A 15,088-nucleotide genomic window follows, 5' to 3' on the forward strand; every position below is an offset into this window, starting at 1 on the left:
GAGGGAGAACAAGTAGTTCTCATTGACTTCCATTGTATTGACAAATAATTCAATGGAAGTAAATGGGAAACAGAACTGTTTGGTTACCAACATTCTCCAAAAATACCTTCTTTTGTATTCCAGAGAAGAAAGAAATATATACAGGCTTGAACATGAGTGTGAGTAAATAATGACAGAATGTTCATTTGTGTAAATCCTTTGCCGTTTTGTTTGAAGCCTTATTTTAAGGATGTTTACATATTTGAACTGGAAAACAATACGAGATTTTGATCTGACTATCTACAACCGCACCAGCAATTTTGTTAATGAACACCGAGAGCATTTAGCTAAGATAATTATTCCACCTGAGAGAAGCAAAAATCTGGGTTACAGTGAAGAACTTCCAATGGAAGTGAATGTAAAGTTAAAATATTCAATAGACAAACAATGTGTTAGATTTTTGAGTGAAAAATCATATATAACCTTTTCTGTGTCAAGTTACATCTAATTTTAGAACTATGTCGCTATGACAATGAAATGCCTTAAACACTAAAATGCCTGGAAAAATGTTTTATAACATTTTTTTTAAACAGCCTTACCCCTCAAATAATACACATATTTTAACAAAATATATTAATGCAAGTGCTTTTATAAAATTATAAGCTTCAAATGTCTTGTGCTTTTAAATCCTTCAGTAACTGGCCACCATTCACTTCCATTATAAGAGCCTCATCGTAACGTTTTTTATTTTTTTTTTAAATAATAATTTTAAAAAAATTAGAAAAGTTATGTAAATGTCATCATTTAATCATCTTCATGTCATTCCAAACCTGTATGGCTTTCTTCTGTGAAGCACACATATATCTGAAACACACACACACTCTCACACACACAGACAGAGACACACACACACATTTTCAAAATATATTTTATGTTCCACAGTGGAACGGCAGTCATACCGATTTGGAAACAACATGAGGGTTGCTAAAGGAGTGAACTATCACTTTAAGTACTATGATTTCTAGTACCGTAAAACACATTTAGCATTTTGCACCTTGTCACAAGCTACAATAGATACGAGTTGTAGGGGGCAGAGGACAAAAAGTGCCTGGATTGCTGATGACAGGGAATGGCAGACCTTGCTGGCCCCGATCCGACAGCTTAGACATCCAGTGTCACTTTTCTCGACTGTCTCTTTCTCGAATGTTGCACTGGAGTCCAACGACTTCTGTTTAATGTCAGAGTGGCAGAGTTTCTTAGGGTCAGTTGTCAAGGGCACAAAAGTAAAGACAAGACAGTTCTTCTTATTAAACTGGAAATGTGAAAGTTCTTCCATATCATGTGTTTTCTGGGGCACCACGAATAACCTCCATTATGTCACAGAGACAGCTGGGTATATTGAGGCATTCCCAGGAACGGTGAATGCCTGGAGCTGTGCCACACGGCCCACTAAATCCCTCTGAAGTATGTGATAATATAGGAAACCCTGTCATCTCTCTGACTGAGAAAACTCTGCTCTTCACTGACCTTGTCATGAAGTGTTCAAATAAACATGCAGGCGTGTCAGCTGCCAGGTAGGACTGCACTGAACAAAAGTTGACGAATGAGTGCTTAACCAAACAATGTGTGCGATATGAAAAGTGTAGGGGAAGTTTCGGGTCAGTAAGATTTTTTATTGTGTCTTTTAATGTTTATTTAATCAAAAATACAGTAAAAACTGTAATATTGTGAAATAACTGTTTTCTGTTTTAATACATTTTAAAATGTAATTCAATCCTGTGATGACATTTCTTATTATCACAATTGAAAACAGCTGTGCTGCTTAATATTTTTGTGGAAACCATATTGAGGCATTCCCAGGAACGGTGAAAACAGCTGTGCTGCTTAATATTTTTGTGGAAACCGTGACACACTGTTTTCTGTTTTAATACATTTTAAAATGTAATTCAATCCTGTGATGACATTTCTTATTATCACAATTGAAAACAGCTGTGCTGCTTAATATTTTTGTGGAAACCGTGACACATTTTTCACGATGCTTTGATAAATACAAAGTTATAAAATATAGACGTTCTGCACTGTGGCTCTAGGATCGCTATCATTCTATTCTGTTTCCTCTCCAACCACGCAGGAGAGAAAATGACAATGAACATACTTTGATACAAATTAATGTCCTTGGAGCACGTGTCAGCTAATCAGAATCAAGAATTACCGATGATATAATGAAGTCTACAAGTGGCATGTTTATCAGAGCCCGGTCTCATAAAAAAAGTGTATAAATAGTATGCCAAATAAAAACGAAAACTCGTGGTATTGATACGCAAAAATGGACTTTGGCGTGCATATGATATGCATGTGTTTGGCGTGCATATAATACGCACTTTTTGCATGCATATGATACGAAATTTGTCGGCGTGCATATGATACACATCTACCCCACAACCCATCGCGTAGCATATACACGCCAAAGTCAATTTTTGCGTATCAATACCACGAGTTTTCGTTTTTATTTGGTGTACTATTTATACACAATTTCATGAGATCGGTTTGGTTTATCACTCACTCAACTGTGTCCTCCCAGCTGCACCACTGACGCTGATCGAGAACCTCCATGTCCAGCTTGAACTTGGCCAGGCAGAACTCCTCAATGGCATTTCCATAGTGACTGCTGCATGCTGTCGTTAGCATAGACAGATTCACTGCAAGAGACAAAGAATTGAAGGTGAGGAAGGAAAAACATCTCAATTATACTTCTGTACCCCACAGATCACTGTTTCCTTTCTAAAAGTAACCACATCTCTTTTAATATCTCATTTTCCCCATAGGAATAATAAGGCGACTGGTTAACTGGGATTGGTTTTTAACCACATCCCTAGAATATGAAGGAAAAAAGCAGTAGTTACTTGCTATAAGATGCTAAACATACTGTACAATACATACTGTTAAGGGTTAGATTAAGTGCCACAATAGAATGTTTGTAATGATTATAATGTGTTAAAAGTGTTGAGAATGGGAAAATTCCATTGCCATTTTGGTGTTTCAATAATAACAGTTCACAGACACTTTCCTCAAAACTTTCTCATTAATCATAGTTCATTATGGTTAATGGAATGTTCCAGGTTCATTACAGACAATGTGGCCTGTTGCTGATATCACAGAAATTAATTTAGACTCGCAGTTTGTAAAAGACATAAATCAAGCTTAACTTGACTGAACCTGGGACATTTCTTTAAAATTGAATGACGGCCAGTAATCCTGCTGTGATTAGTCAATTTAATTTAATTTAAAACTAAACTCTCCAACAAAGCCAGTAACAGATTAAACATTCCAGATGCTAGCAAAGGTCTGAATAGAATGTAAAAGAAAAAAAAAAAACTTGAGAGGAGAAACAATGATGAGTCATTTCATTAACTCTGATATAATGGTATTAATGTGCAGCTCTTGGAAAAAACAATTGCCTTTTGAACAGAGCAGCCATTGTCTGAGTGTCATTTTCTTTCATATCTGCTGCTTGCTTTCCCTCCTATTGTTTTATTCTTCTATAGAGATCTACAGTAGCAGTGTAGCTCTCGCTCCCAGTGCCGTAAAGAAAGGTGGCTGATCAGTATGAGAGACCGGCTCGCGGTCACAGCCGCAGTGACGGCACTCCCCTCGGCTCATTGTTAGTCAACAACAGCTCTATCGCATCAATTATGTGACAGGTGAGACTCCCTCAAGAAAAATAAAGAGAGAAAGAAACATGTTTGTGTGAGGTCCATAAAAAAAAAAAGGAATGTCTACAAGTTTCCTAGTAGACTTTCTATTATAATCCTGAAGGATCCTAACTGGAATTCACTGGATAAACTGAATCCCTACAGGGATTTTTGGCTTCTTATAGGATAGTGTATTTGTTTTGCGCATCAAATAAAAAAAACTTGGTCTTTTAAGAACACAGTTCCCAGTAGGGTTGGATCCAAATTATGATATCAAAGAGAATCTTCTTGGACACATTCCTTTTTGATTTTTTGTCTGAGATCACCCAGGTTGCAACTTAAAAAAATTGTATTAGTGACAAAAAATGCCAGGCAAGAAATCTTTATTGGAAAGACATGCTAAAAGCACTCAGGGATAAAGCCATACAGGAAATGAGTGGAAATGCAAATTAATGTAACATCACAACATCAAACCATATTTTCAAATAAAAATAAACTTGGCACCGGGGAGATGAAAGGATGATGAAACTACAAAATGCATAAGAGAGCATAAATTCATCAAAAGCACCAGACATTGCATAGTATCTGAGATAGATACGGGAATATGTTTCTGCTTTATTTCATATACATAAATAGCTCTGGATATCAACCATACGTAAATCCTCCAATGATTAGAGCTATCAGTCTGAAATGGAATAGAGCAGACTATAAAGACTTCTGCACAATCTAATGCAACACAACAATCAGATATTCCTGGAAAGACCTGAAATCAACTGCTGCAGGCACAGAACGTGTTGTAAACTGTTAAGAATGTGGGCATTTACCTGTCTGATGATACAGTAAACATAAAGCTACACTAACTTCAGAGCATCTTAGATATAAGTAACTTGTTGGATTTCATGATATTAATCTTGATTTTGAATCACGCATATCACTTATTTCAGAAAGGGTCCGATTATCATTGTTACAATTCAAATTACATCATGCAAGGCTTTATTTACTTGTCATAGCCTGTTTATACTTGCATTTGCGTTAACGTTTCTAAAGTAAACTACTGAGTAAAATTACAATCACACAATATTCCTCTCTCTGTTTTTGCTTGTGTGCCAGTAGTTACTCTTCAGCATGCCAAGAGATTCATGTTTTTGCACATTGGTGCTGCAGTCAGTAACATTCAGAAGAGATAAAATGTTCATTTTTGTGATAAGATTTTGAATACGAGCCACTAAATCTCAGAATATTGGACAGAAAGTTTTCCTCACATTTTCCCTGGGCTAAAACACAATCATAACTTCACTCTTGGGAAGACAAGAAGAAATAAAAATCCATTCAACTGTTCCAATTCCTTATCTTGAATGAATTCACTCTTTATTCCCACAACGCAAATGTAAAAAAAATAAATTAAAATAAACATTTAAAATAACTATATAAATACAAAACAAGTGAATAGAAAACTGGATGTGCAAAACTAAAAAAAAAGTACAATTCCCAACCGAGTCTAGAGAACACAACATCAAGCATGTCACATTTATGTATGACCTTTGATGCAATATTCTCGATATGAAAGGGACCTTTCAACTAGAATACTTAATTAGCTTCTGTATGCGTAAACATTACTGTTCTTAGTGACATTCACAGTGTATGTGTGTGTGAGTGTGTGTGTGCACTCAAGATATCACATCTGCAATATGCTGGCAATCTGGATGATATCCAGGATACTTTAGAGACAGTTAGTCAGTAATATGTCACTCTATTAATTGTGGTGTGCAAATGCGAATGCAAAAAAGGTACAAAGCGAGAATTAAAATGATACAGTATAAACTAATCATGGCGTTACACGTGTGATTTCACATTATAAGCACCATGGTACCCTCTGACAACACGGCCTAAACAACTTTGCACCCAAAGCGATTCTAGCAGGTGTAAGCTTTTATATATTACCCTGTAGATGGATGAAAGGAAAAATGAATAATACAATGGAAAACTGTTCCAGTTTTGCCTCCCAATACAGGCAAAAGTGGTATGTTTGCTTAAGCAAAGTGAACTTTTAACCAAGACTGCACTTGCGGTATCGGGGACAGGGCACAGTACTGTGTTCTTTTTGCATGTTTGCTTCCTGAGCAGCTGAACTCGTTAAAACAGATAGCCTATTAGGAAAGACAGCCTGCCATTCATTATAAATGGCAGGAAGAGAACAAATCACTGCAACTTTGTGGATTTTGTGCATGCAGTGGCCCCAAATACTATTTGGACACTTTAGTCACACTTAAAAATGTATGAATGTCATATCATTAGATAACAAAAAGAAGTGGCATTAGAAAAGAAATTATGCTAAAGCTCAAAACAAACTTTTCCCAGACATTTTTGCAATTACTTTTAGTGTGTAGGAGGATGCTGGGCCACACAGATCACGGGATCCATCTGTTCTGAGTGCTAAGTGTTAAACTTTCAAACAAGTGTTTTCAGAACCATTTCAATTTGTCACAAACCACTTACAGTATATGTACACACAGAATAGCAATTCAATGTGTAATTGCACTGAATATTAACTTATTATTGACCTTGAATATTTAATTTGGTAGTTTGGTTAAAAAGTTTCAGTACTTAAGGAAATAAGTATATTTATAGTTAATGTTTCACTCGACTTTTTTCACTGAACTGAACTGTTGCAGTGCATGCTGGGGTTACCTTATCCTTAAAGCATACACGTGATGCTGTCTTAGAATTCACCCAAAGCATGATCTCTTTAGAAGGCAGCATTAAGTTATTTTTGTGTCATGATGCTGTCAATGCTGTGCATGGTTGTAGAATAACATAACGCAGGCCTTCTAAAGTCAAGTTTATAATTATAAAATATTACACTAGAATATTACAATAAAACAGTAAAATACAGTAACTTCTAGCTAACATATTACAGAAAGTTGATGTTATGCTGATGACCTTATTTTTCTCTCTTCAAACACTAAGATTCTTTTGATCTCTTGCATAATGCACAGAACGATCATTCTAAGATGCCTTTTGAAAAGGAGGAGAACTAAACGAGAGCTTTGTGAGTTTCCACCTTGATCATCTCTGGAACTTTGACTGATTTGACTGGCATAATCACCTTTTTAGTGAGGAGTCTTTATGCAGCTTTATGATGTGCTGCTGACTGTTAAAGGAATAGTTCACCCAAAAATGAACATTCTGTCACTCATTCTCCCTAATGGTGTTTCAAACCTGTTTAACATGATTTCTTTCATGCAACACAAAAGGGCAAGTCCATAGGATTCATGTACAGTTTTATTTTTGTATTTATATGAATATTATTATTATTATTATTTATACTTTATTTTAGTAATTGTTCATATTTTGAATTAGGTTTTATTTTATATTTTCAGGTTTCATTTTAGTTTAGGTTTTAGTGATTTTGTTATGTGCTCTCTTAATTTTTCTAGTTTTTTGCTTATTAATATTTCTATTCAGCTTAATTTTTATTTTAGTCAAATATTGCCTTGACAACTGAAAAAAATTGTGTTTAATCTAATGTTTATACTTTATTTAAATTTTGTTTTAATGTTAACAGAATGTTTTAGTTTAGGTAACAGTAACAACATAATAATGCTCTATATTCCAAGCTTTGCAGGAAGAACAGACTGACATTTCCTTGAAGATACTTTATGGATGCAGAAGTCTTGGGATATAGCACAGAAGTATGGACCGCATGTATGGTCACTGTATGGTGCTTCCATCATGTATTTTGTCCCTGTAGCAGCATGACAACCCCTGGTTACTAAATGCTTTCACTGTATAGAAATGATCAGCCTAGGGACTGCCCTTTAGGTCCATTGAATTAATACTGCTCAAAAGCATCTAACATGAGACATGAACTATTTCTAGTCCACCTGTAGATTCAGAACTGTGTCATCATATCCGTTATGTTTAACTAAACATGAAATAACTCGGCGTCTCTCTGCATTCAGTTCTGTGTTTGTATAGCTGATACCCTATTATGTCTCTTTTTCATTGACTATTTGGAAAATCGAAATGTGTGAATATGTTACTGGTAATTTGAAACAATGACACTCGTTGTGACAATTCAAGAGGCCACAAAATGATCCTAATTCAACACTGGGATAAAATTGCACAGCACAAATGCTGTCAATAAAAGTTTTATTGAAGCCATAAGATTCCTTTAAACATATTGTTGTGTTAAACTGATCACAGCTTCAAGCACTTGAGATGGCAGTTGGCAATTTCTGCTGACAGATGCATTATACTGAAATTGCTCATTTCCTGAAATTCTTTACTTCAGTGTGCTTTTTGTGCGACTGTCAAGCTGTCATGTTCTCTTAAGGTGTAACGGCCTCATAATTGGTCAAATTAATGCCTGCCACAGCGAGCATCTCATGTTAGTAAATGGATGACAGATAAAGCAGGGATGTACAGTAACTCAAGAGCCAGACACATATACACAGTGAACAACAGTTGGACAGTTTAAGCTGGTATGAGCTGAGAAAATACATTTGGAGGGATCATGACAGTCAAATGATCAAGACTGTGGCATTTCTGTTACAAAGATATTTCAATAAAAAAAGACTAATTCTATACAGAAAAAAATTTTGGTTTCCAAATAAGCACAAAATAAATGTGTTATGGCTCAGCAAAATGTCATCTGTGCATTTTGTTTTCAGTGATTTAGGCTGGCAGCTGTATCAATGGTTTGGGCATGTCTGACTGGAGTCCAGAGCACTGTTGTGAGAGAGGGGTCATTTGTAGATGTGTCTCTAAGAGCACTGGAAGCCTGGAAGCTGCAGGTCACCTCAGACTGTTTACTAGCACGGAGCAGTCAGCCGTGAACTCAGAGCTACATTTCAGCAACAGTAAAATCCATTACAAAAATAAAATCCTGCTGTATTTGAAATAGACATTTAGAATATATAGACATTTTTCTTGTGTTGGTCTATACGTAATGTAAACATTTAGTACTTATTAATAAAAGTATTTTTTTCAGTCTGAATGGGAAAACAAAATGACTAGTAGGGTAGTAACATTTTAGGTTTTACAGATTGAACTTCATTTTAGGGATGCACCGATATGAAAATTTTGGCCGATACCGATAACCGATTATTCTTTATTTTTGAAAGCCGATAACCGATATGTTGGCCGATAAATCTATATCCAAATTGTTATATACTTTTTGAGAGCCTGATTACAAAAAAGGTCTCATCATTAAAAGCCACATCCCAAACACTTCAACATAAGCAGCCTAGTTTACAGTTTAAAAAAAGTATATTTCATTAACTGATTATAACTTTAATACACCAACCTACTGTAGTACTAAACACATGAAAGTCATGTTGAATCTAAGCTCACAAGTAGCTTCCAAAAACTGTAAATTTAGCAATATTATACTGTAAAATTATATGAAATGCCCTGTAGATTTATTAGTTTTTTTACTGTACTTACTGTTAATTATTTAACAGGATTTTTGCCTTTTTTTTCTACTATTACTCAGGATTTTTAGACATTTATCATAACGATCACAATCATTTTTTATAATGCGGACTAGCTGATACTATTTTGTCTAAACAAAAACAAAAAAGTAATTAAGTATAATTTTAAATAAATACTACAAAATTAATTTAGTCATCCCAACATTTTAATGTACAGCATGAAAATTTTTATTTTATTTTGAGAACATTTTGGTTACAACTTTAACTTAGACCTTTTAACTTAGACTTAAGACTAACCAATTAAAAAAAAAATTTTTTTTTTGGTAACTGACGTTTTTTTTGGTAACTGACTGTGACTGTCCAAGCCTGATCTTATGCAAAATTGAAGTGTACAGAGATGCTGCTATCCCAGCATGGACAAAAACAGCCTGTGGGTACTCCAGAAAAGCATGATAACATTTGCATTAATACCAGAAGAGAAGCATTAGCCTGCAATATGCTGCAGGGAAAACATGGTGACAGTCATATAAAGCACACTCCCAGTCAAGAAGCAACCCATACAAAACATTCAGTACTGTTGTGAGTGAACTACGCCGACCGCCTGATCAAGTACTGGCTGCTATTTATGGAAGCAAGCACTGTGTTGGTACAAATTGTCACTTGCTTTGCTCATCCTCTCATTGTGTAACATGGTTTAACTATTGATAAAGCAAATGCCACCATTTACTCTACTTATCACACACACATGCACAACATCCATCATGGCATTCCAAAATAATCGACATGGCACAGGCCCTTTGTGATGAAGCAATTACCGGGGCCATGAATGTCAGCATATCTGGCTGTACAGGTGATGGATCACTCATGGCCATTACACCAACGGCTGGATCCCATTAAAGAGGGTCACCGTGACTCACTGCTGTAAGAGTTAATCGACACCTTGCACTGTAATCTGTTGTAGGCAACAATTGAAATAAACTTTATATCAAGCGCCAGCATTCAACTGTGAAAGTGAAAATAATTTGTGTTTTTTGCATTAGAATATATATAAAAATCTGTGTTAAAACACAATTAAGCCTTTGGAAACTTATAACAAAACTGAATTAGTTTGAGCTGTTACACATTAATACATTTAGTCCATGCATGTGTTAAAGTTGCAAATATCGCCAAGTCAAAAGAGCTCTCACAAAAGCTATAATGAATAAATTGTTTTATTATATTAGAAAGTCTGTGGCTACAAGAAGATTTTCAAAACACTAAACGTTCCTAGAGACACACGTAGCAGCCTTATGAGTTTAAAATGTGTTGTACCAGAAAAACCTTAAAGGAAAAAAAAAATCAAGGAGAATAAAATGTTTGATCAAAGCAACTGAGAAGACCCCTCAATTTACTGCCAAAGACTTAGAAGACGTCCTGATGAAAGGAGGAAAAAACATTTAAATACAGAGTACAAGAACACCACTAGATAAGCATGGCCTTCATGCTGGATGACCGCTCTTGATCAAGAAGAACATAAAAGGCTGACTTATATGCTAAAATTTATTTGGATAGACCTGTGGAGTTCTGGAAGAATGCTTTATGGAGTGATGTGACCAAAAGGTTCCAGTTTGGTCACATGGATCAGCGGTATGTCTGGTCAAAAAAGGGAAGGCTTATGAGCAGTTAAACATGGAGGTGGACCAGTCTTGTTATGAGGGTGCTTTGCTGTTTCAAGAAGTGGAAATCTTGACTGTATGAAGGACATTGTGAACTTTGTGAAGTTTTAGGGCATTTTAGCAAGGATCGTGATGCCAAATCTACTGAAGCTTGGTTCAGGGATCGGTCGTAGAATTTAAATGTAAATCGAAACATGAAAACCAAAGTCTATCAGTTATCTGCAAGCTTTTTGAGTGAGGAATGGGCCAAGATTTTAGTTAAGAATAAAAGATTCTCTACAAAATTGTAACTGTATATACAGAGTCGAGCCATCCAATAACTCTGATGTCAAAAAAAACCCCCCCCGCTTTATAGCTGTACAGAAGCAAGGTGAGGGTCTGTTCTTCTGCAAATTACTAATGATTTTCTTTTAATGAGTATTTAGCATGTAAATGCTGTAATTATAATTTGTAACAAAAAATAAATAAATCTGTTGTACTTTTCAATTAGTTAGACACTAAAAAATAATTTGTAAAATCTTTAGCAAGGTCACCCAATGAAAAGCTGAACTTTCCTTGATCTGTGAAAAGACCATGATCATGAAAACATGTTTTTGGAGCAAATAACCTACAGAACCTTAAAAAAAACATATTTAGAAGGACACGACTGCTTTATAAGAAGAATTAAAATAGCTAAAATCCTTAACCACAGTTAACACTGTCTGAATCTAAAGGGAAATAAAATGAATGATTTTGCTCAAGTGTTGTTTTGCAACTCGACGGCAAGTAGTTGCGGTTGAGATGCAAATGCCACTCGGGGGCTGAGAGAGATCTTGTTTCCTGAGCTCCAGCTGTCAGAGAGGTCTTAAAAACACTGCATGGGGTCTGGCGCTGCTTTAAAGGTCTCTTTAGACAATCACACCAAGGACCCCAGAATGATACTTCAGATCATATAATGTCACATTCAGTGCCATGTTGTCTGTCCTCTGCGTGATAAGAGGAGCCTGCTGAGCCTTAATCTCAAGCCTGCCAGTGATTAGATGAATCAATGCACCTCTTATTTTCCTTTAAAACTAATTTATACCACAGCAACGCAACGCAGTTTACAGGGTGACTCGATCTGCATAATGAATAATCAGCTAATGCAGGGAGGACTTCCAAACCCATCCAGCAGCGCTGCAGAGAGCTGCACATTCCAGCATGTTTATTCCCTGCTGACATCACACGACAGGTTAGATATAAAATATTAACTGTATTTTTCAGTGCTACACCTGTTTCTTAAAGCATTAAACAAAGTGACACTGTTATTCTGGAGCTAGACATATACTAAATGCATCTCAAGGGCCGGGGCTGGCGCACAAATTGCCTGGTTTTATTTATATGATCAGCGGCCAAGAGCTAAGACTCAATGCCCATGCCACCCTGTTTAAAAGAAAACTCTCTGCTGCTTCTCCAAGCCGGAGATTCAAATTAGATTTTTACTGAAGCCTCCTGCTTTTCAGAGTTTTTCCCAGACAAAAGACTCCAGTAGACTTGAATGTCCTATAACGTTACTTTGTCAAAATACCAGTCATCTTTACCTCTATTTTTATCCGACCTTTATTTGGTATTTTATAAAAATGTATTAAAAAATTACAATTGAGATAATTTCATTAAGTTTTGCTATTACACTATGTTTAACTGTGCTTTTGTATTCTGAATGCAGGCCAGATAGGTCATGCATCACACTTTTACACAAAATATGATTGTTGATGGAGGTCATGCAGTCATGAATCGAACATGATGCAAAAGAGTCATCTGAGTATATGAACAGCATACAGAGCAACTTTTCTTTCAGCTTTAATACAAAATATCATTGCTTACGTGTCTAACTAAAAAGATTTTAAGACAATGAAAACAGAGGAAATGAAATTCATTCCACTTTTGCAAAGTTACTTCATGTTTAAGTTATTGAGATCTCTTCAGATTATGCTACGACTAGACTGTAAACTCTAATCAGAAATATGGATAAACTTGTTGTGTTCAGCTCCAGCAGCCATTCTGCACAATCAAGCATGCTTAGTTTGGTCCAGCAGCCCTCTGGATGTAATTCCAAATGCTCCATTGGTAAAACAAATTCCATAATCATTTACCATTAAATTCATTCCACACAATGCTCACTAATGCTCTTGGATTCAAGACCTAGTAAACTGAATAATTTCAAGGGTAGAACTGCTTAAGGCAGTACATTGAGAATGAAATACAAAGCGGTCCTGACAAGCGCAAAGAAATAGAGCAGCCATATATTCATCTTCACTTGTTACGGCTGTCCAGATCTCCCCGCCCACTGCCATCAGGTTATTCACCTCAATCAGAGAAATGCACTGTGTTAATCTGCATTTAGAGAACTGTATAGGACACATCCTTGTGCTCCCCTTCATCCTGCTAAAGTGTCCTTTACTGTATTTAGTGTTTTATCTGTGGTAGACTTTCAATTGTCAGATTGTCAGAGAAATGAATCTTGGTAGGATAGAGCACAATTCTGGTCTGGAACACAATGAAAGCTTTGTTCGGTTTTGAAAAGTGTGCTTGACATTTATCTCTCGGCTCGCAACAACAGCGTGAAGCCACTGTTTTCTCTGTGCCAGCAGTTAACAGTCATGATGCCATCAATATCCTGGGACTTGTCAGACTCCCCTGGTGCATCTGCAGGACAAGATGGACACAGCCATCTATAAAGAAAGTAGGGTGGGAGTCATCTAAAAAGGAAAGGAAAGGAAAGGAAAAGGAAAATGAAAAGGACGGAGGGAAAGAAAAAGAAGGGGAAAGGACAACGCAAAGGAAAAATGAAGGAGAATTTAAAAAGCAAAAAAAAGGAAACTACAACCAGGTAAGAAATGGGAAAATATGGAAAAGGAAAGGAAAATGTAAAGGTAAAAGAAGACAACAAGTAAAGGGCAAAGGAAGTGAAAAGGAAAGGAAAGGTTGCTATTGCGTTAACAAATCTCAGAGTGCGATAGAGTTACCGTACTATGAAAGGTGTGGGTCACTAAACTGGATGTGTTATTAGTCATGAAACTAGCTTTAGGCTTTAGCATCCATTATAGGGCCCTTTGCAGCAACAGTGAAAATGCAACACATACTTGCATTGTTGGAATAGGATACATATTGCATTATGATGTATTCTAAAAGCCTGCATCTCATTTTTTATTTGCATACATTCGTAGAGAAGGTAGCAGGCTTTATTTCAGAGATCAGTTAACATACATTGCTCCTGAATTCACTTAATCGCTTCCTGACGCTGTTTTAAAATCAGAAGATTCCCCTGCTAAATCTACATATTTTAGAGAATACTCACTACAGCAGGATTAACTGGAGCAGAAGTGTTTTACATGAGCTTCATTCTCTTGTGTGGATGCATCAGCATCCACTCTTTCCCTCTGCCGTCAGAGAGACAGATACACGTTTGTCACGGTCACAAACCAGAAGAGTCATATGTGTGCATTACTCGACTGAGAGTCAGGTCAGTTCACAAGAATAGCTCATATTTGCATTACAATTCTTTATAGACATTCTTCCTAAGAAAGCATGCCATGAATCTTCGTAGAGTAAATATAGCAATCCCAATTGAATGGTGACAGGAAATCAAGGCAAGCAGAGAGGAGCTTGTTAGTCATGCTCAGCACAGCTCAGCGAGCTTGTTAAGGTAAGTGTGAAATAAATTATTTCCAACAGAAGGAGGTTGCCATGCATTATTAATTAGAAAATTAGATAATTGACCCATACGTGGGTGGGCTTGTCACTTATGAATTTTTTTTCACTTTCAGCAAAATTTCCAACCTTTGTGTATTAAAAAAAAACAGACTAAGTGGGATAAGAGCATTTGCATTCTACATACAAATATTACATGTTTTTCTCCAAAAAACATTACAGTTCAGGATATTAAGATCAAATTATTTCACAACTTCTAGCTATACTTGCATTGTTGACGCACTATGTGGGGCAAGTTGTCACATCACATGGTACCTGCCATTAAATAGCATATTTTATAGCAGCATTTTCAGCAAAATTTAAAAACAGTTAAACATTTATGAATAATGAAATATAAAAGGTAGAGTTAATTAAAGATAATGGGGCCATTTCCCAAACATCTCTATGGCCGAATTTACCTGAATTCACCCTAACATACAAAAATATTAAACCCGTTTTGGCTAGCAAATGTTATAACCAATCAACTGTATAAATGTGATATTTTAAACTCTTTGCCCTAACTTCATCTAAAATGTATTATACTAGAATATATGTATGTATATATATATATATATATATATATATATATATATATATATATATATATATATATATATAT

This window comes from Sinocyclocheilus grahami, unplaced genomic scaffold (assembly GCF_001515645.1).
Source record: "Sinocyclocheilus grahami isolate Dianchi unplaced genomic scaffold, SAMN03320097.WGS_v1.1 scaffold1052.1, whole genome shotgun sequence".
Lineage (NCBI taxonomy): Eukaryota > Metazoa > Chordata > Actinopteri > Cypriniformes > Cyprinidae > Sinocyclocheilus > Sinocyclocheilus grahami.